Below are 5,587 nucleotides of genomic sequence, written 5' to 3'. Positions count from 1 at the left end.
TTGTGAGACAACGTCGTGGAGTGTTGTGTTTTTGTGTGTTTTTGACGACTGTTGTCTCGAGGGGGGATGTTGTGTTCGGGTATAGGGGGTGTAGACTTGGACCGCCTCTGCGGCCCCACCTCTGTGTGCCTGGGAGCGCCCCTGCCGGCGCTCAGCTGTCCGTGCGCGCCAAGCGGCGTGAGTGGCGCACGGGACGAAAACTGACGCTCGCCATACTTGTTTAGTTTTTGGAAGACTCTCTCGGCCCATTCGCACCGGCAGTAAATAAATCGCGTTTCTCTTAAGCTCTCTCTCACTCGAACCGTGAATTACGAACATAACAGGAGCCACCCCCTCAACCTGCTCCTTCACGTCGGGGCCCATTGCCGCAGTCTCCGCTCCCGAGTGTGCCCCGGATCCAGCAGCTTCGCAAGCTGACAGCGCGGGGCTGGGGACTAGAGGAACGACAGCTCTGCGCTGTAGCGTCTGGATACGTCCGTGGAGTGCTGGTGCACGCGGCCGCCACCTGGCTCCTGGTGACGCCACAATCCCACGTGGAACTTCTCCAGAGGGAGATGCAGGCGGTTACCCGTATATCACCGGCTGCCCCTTGTTTACCCCAGCCCACGCAGTGATGGCGGAGGCCGAACTGATGCCGGTGCCCGCTGGCCGCCCGGCGAGACGTGCTGGTAGCGAAGCTCTTCGCCAAGGCGCACGCGCTCCCCGAGGGCAAGCCCTCAGGACTATCGCGGAAGATGGGCCGCCCAGCCGACTGAAGTCGGTGACGGGCTGGCGTGGGGTGGGGCACGAAACCTGGCGAGCGGCTGGGATCGCCCTGCTGCTCGACCCCCTGGTTGCATGCCAGCGCGCCGCCGTGGGAGGTGGCCGCCTTCCCAGACTTCACCTTCAGGCTGGACATCGGGACACTGCAGCGCGACGCCTCGGCTGATGAACTACACCTGGCGGCACAGCGACACTTGGCCACCCTCCCCAGCAAGCCATCAGGGTATGAACTGACGCATCGGCGGAAGCGGGAGTCCGCAGCGGAGAAGCCTTCGTGGAGTGTACACGGGTGTGGGAAATGAATGCTAAGTGTATCCAAATTGAAGGCACTGCTCTCGAAGGATATAAATACTGAACAGCTTTGGATTGTTTGTATTCCAAATGTTTACTTTCAGGACGAGTACTCCTTGTCATTCGGTCGTCAACTCCTCTCTCCGACGCCGGCTTAGCGCAGGCACGTATAACCTAAAATTTGGCCGGGGGGGGGGGAGCGGAGGAATCCCGTAGAGAGAGCCTCCTACCTACAGAGGGCCCTCTACCCGAGGAGTCAGAGGTGGTCAGACACAGACACTAGCGGCTATTCACAGGAGGCCCCATGTAGTAAATTGAATGACCCTAGGTGGCAGGCGAGTCGGAGAGCCTTGATTGTCCTGACGTGATTTTTTGGGGATTCCCATGAATTTCGTTCGTCTCCGACGTGATTTTGGCCAACGTGGGCCTTCTGCCAGCATGGGCCCTGAAAACCCCTAGGGGGCCGGGGGAGGCGCACCCCGTCCGTCCCCCTTGGGTACCTACGTCCCCGGTCGGTCCAGCGGCTCCACACGCGCCTACCGACACACAAGAAACTCTTGCCATTATGTTTGCTTCTGACGCAATCATGACAGAATTACGCTCTATTGATATGCATGCTGCCATTGCTTTGGAGTCGGTCTTTTGAATTTCTGCGTTTTTTTTCGGATCGGCTCCACTCTCCAGACAGCTGGCTCAGCCTGATCGACCAGAGCGATGCGACACCTATACCAACTTGATACCAACCTACTTGGCGGGGTGGTGAATTCATGAAATGCGAATGCGAAACATGGCAGTAGATGGCGGAACGAACAGCATGGGGAAGGCTGGAGTGGGACAAGCATTGAGAAATGAAATCCGTCACTTCCCAGATTTCGAACGCATCCTTAGAGTGCATTACTTTTATGTGCTTGCGTTCGGTCTTGGGATTTCTCAGCAGATGTCGCCAACAGCAGAGAGATTGATCTAGAATGTCTCGTTATCGGAAAAGTATGGTAGCTATACGCCAAATGGTTTTTGCGTATAGTTACCATATTACTTCCGATATGACTGTTGACATTACTGCGGATATGACCGAGCAGTGCATTGGCAATATGCCAAGGGCAGTAACATGCCGTCAGTCACGTCAGTCATCGGCCTTGGCTATCTGTAAGAATCTTGGCAGGAATCTTGGCCTTTTCTTGGACCCATAGCGTCGGCCTTCGACCAATCATATCGCCGAATTCGCAGGCAGTGAGAGACAAATACGGCGTGCCGAAGACATATTGGGTGTCTCAAAATCACTGAGAACTCTATAGCTCAAAATTTAAGCCCTGCACTTTTTTAGATCTACCCCGTTGAGTGGCATTTTTGTGAAAATTATGTAAATATATTTATCAGAATAAGGGAGAAGTGTAGGGGCTCTAGTATTAACTGGATTATTTGCCAGCTGGCGCCGTATGGTGGCGCTAGCAGTGCTTCTTACATATTTAGGCTAGATATAAAAGAATAAATATCTACCTATCAATTTTTCATTTAAAGCCATTCAAAATATTTATGTCCAACCTAATACCTAGCTTATATCTATATTTAAATACCTATCGTACGTCGCCAGCTGGCCAGCCAGCTGATGCAATCCAGTTTTTACCGAAGCCCAAGTGTAGGGGGCGGCGGGTGAGGTGCAGAAGAAGAATAAGAAGAAGTTGTACCTATCCAGTAATTTTATCTTGATTTGTGGATTAGACGAAGACTAGATTTTGATAAAGAAATCGACAAACTTGAACTGCAGGTAAGGTGTTGGTTTGTCATGCCGATTGTCTTGAAACCTGTTCCTTTTAAACCTGGGCTCCACCATTTATGCTCCATATGTGAATTAGCCTTGAGGCAGAATAATCCGGCAGGTGGCTATTTTCTGTTTGTAAAACTGGCCTCAGATGGAGTGCTATCATTTGATCAACCATCACATGATCAGGCAGCAACAAAGTTTGTGGTTTTAGAATCTTGAAAAACTTTCTTGGGAGTGGCACTTGGTAGACATCTGTTTGAGATTCTGCTAGAGCAATAGCGTCGTGCTCAAGCCAGCCAAATTTTAGACTGCCAATTGACAAGAAAAAATGCTTGGTTAATCAGATTTCAGCCTATTAGGTAAGGCATCAATAGGCATTTAATTCAATTCTGGTGGTAAAAATCATGGCCATATATTGGCATATCATCAATTTTTAATTTGTTGTGGCACACCTTGTTGTATATTGAGGCTTGAAGATGCTCAAGTAAATATTTTTGATGCGTGTGTTGATGAAGGCTAAAGTCCAATGAAAATAAAAAGCAGAAATTATCCTGACCTTCCCTTCCCTACTAACCTCCAACCTCCAACCTATCAGCCTACAAACCACCGTTCAGACTTCATCTACACGCAGGTTTAACATTTTATGATAAAGTAAAAAATGCTCAGCTTGTAATCCAATGCCTTTCAAAACCAATAGGCCTTTTTGGCCTTGCGAATGGTTAATGGAGAGAGAGAGTTACCTAACTCTATCATGTAAAAGCTGCTTTGAGAAAATAGCACTTTGTTTTATCCTGGCTTCATGACTCTCTAACGCTCTTTCAAACACATGGTTGTTTTCTGACAATTGGTGATACAGAGAGGGTCTGCATTAATGTCCAAGTATGGTCATTTAGGATCAATTTTTGGTGCCCTCGTTTTATATTATTCCAGCACTCCAGCAGCCTTACCCCGCGTTCGATGTCTCTCGGATGACGAAGATTCTACGTCGTCCAGCCAATCCCGTCCAAGGTCAGCTGGGGCTCGGCTGTGGTTATGAAACGTGATTGGCCGGACGGCGTAGAATCTTTGCCGTCCGGGAGACATCGAACGCGGGGTTAGTCTCCCCAACTGACATGCGCTGAATTTGTCGCATGTAACTTAACACCTGACGTGCGCCGAAATTTTAGGTGGAACCCTGCCACTACGCCAAATATAAGTTATGGCATGATCACTGCTCAGTTGCGCAGGTTCACCAGAACAGCGTCATGGGTGCAAAATGACCACCGTAGCGCCCGTAACCCCTAATAAACAAAGAAGCAAACATCAGTTGCGCAGTTAATGCCAATTTTCACAATTTTGATTGTCCATTGATATTGTTTGGTCATTTCAGGACTCGTGGCGCTGCTCGCCTCCTCGCCAATGCGAACGCGTTCTCTGAGGACAACCCACCCAAGGCTAGTATGGCGAAGCCACGCCACCGCGCCGGCTATAGACTCACGGCCTGAAGCGAGTTTGGGCGCGACGGCTGGCGAGCCAAGGCGGCGGAAAGTCGTCTGGCGGAGCTCCCGTCTGAGGCGAGCTTGATCTGGTCAGACAGCTCCGCCACCGATGGTGTGCTAGATGGAGGAGGAGGGGCCACCCCCCCCCCGAACCGCGACATCCGGGAGGTGCGTGTCGCGGCAGGCGCCCTCTGCTCTAGCACGCGCGGCGAGCTATTCGCCCTAAGAGCGGTGTTGGAGGAGCTGTTGACCAAGACTGGTCGCGACACCTCTCTTCCGATAATTATCGTCTGTACCCACTCGATGGCGGCGCTGGCCCTCCTGCGGAGCGGCGCGGCGGCCCAGAGAGCCCCTCTGGCCGCAGACATATGGGGGCTGCTGGCAGCGCTCACCGAGGGGGCCATCCAGTGATAATGCAGTGGGTTCCTGCACACTGCGGGCTTCCGGGCAACGAGCGGATGGACGCCCTCGCGCGCGAGGCTGGCGCCCTATCCCAACGGTAGCGCCGTCCGCCGATCGACTTGGGCAGCACTATCTGCAAGGCAGGCGCGCGCGACGCTGCGCGCGCCTGGCGGCGGAGCTGGCAGGACGGATGACCCTGGCTGCCGCCGTGAGAACCATCCAGAACCGTACGGCTATGCTGCGGCAGCGGCTGAAAGGAACGCAACAACAATAACTACAACAGCAGCTGCTAATGAAAGGGGAAATCATGGAGCCGGATGACCCGGCACATGGCGCTCAGCCAGCTGAGAATGAGAGCAGCTATCAAATCGCCAGCAGGGTGCTGCGGCTGGTAACTGACGACCTTGGTAGAGAGAGCGCCTCCGCTGATGCGGATGAAACTACCCCTCTCGGGTTGTTTGACGCCGTCTCCGTCGACTCTTTCGCCTGGGCCGGCTGGCGACCGCGCTACATTTCTTGTGCAGTGACTCGTAACTGTGTTCACCAAACTTTTAAAACTCCCACGTTAGCATCTTTAAAGAATGTTTTCCTCGTACACTGCTGCAATGTCTTATGTAGGCATGTTGTACAGTCTAAACGAGTGTGGAATGCTTTGTTGTGCTTGTTTTGTATTCGTTTGCTATTTATCACCGGTGAGATAATTTATTTGACCAACCCTTGCCTTGTTACAATTTTAGTGGATGGTTTCTGAACTGCGTTTGCATTATAGATGTTGCTAGTGCGTAGACGCCAAAGATTACTTTATACCTATTGACGCGCCAGCTAAAGGAGGTGAAGTATCCTCTGATCTATACCTACGAATTCCTTTAGTGTGTTTTGTAATCGATATGGC

General features: G+C 51.9%; 1 long non-coding RNA gene across 1 annotated transcript; it reads left to right on the top strand.

The window, feature by feature from the left end:
- The first annotated feature begins 2,693 nt into the window (after window positions 1–2,693).
- On the top strand, window positions 2,694–4,893 carry LOC122369579. Its single transcript, XR_006254428.1, has 2 exons — window positions 2,694–2,818; window positions 4,185–4,893. It is a non-coding gene; the product is annotated as an uncharacterized LOC122369579 (long non-coding RNA).
- Window positions 4,894–5,587: the final 694 nt, after the last annotated feature.

Source organism: Amphibalanus amphitrite, unplaced genomic scaffold (assembly GCF_019059575.1).
Source record: "Amphibalanus amphitrite isolate SeventyFive unplaced genomic scaffold, NRLGWU_Aamphi_draft 001051F_arrow, whole genome shotgun sequence".
Classification (NCBI taxonomy): domain Eukaryota; kingdom Metazoa; phylum Arthropoda; class Thecostraca; order Balanomorpha; family Balanidae; genus Amphibalanus; species Amphibalanus amphitrite.
The sequence above is the reverse complement of the archived record's forward strand: the minus strand, read 5'-3'. Positions and strand labels throughout refer to the sequence as shown.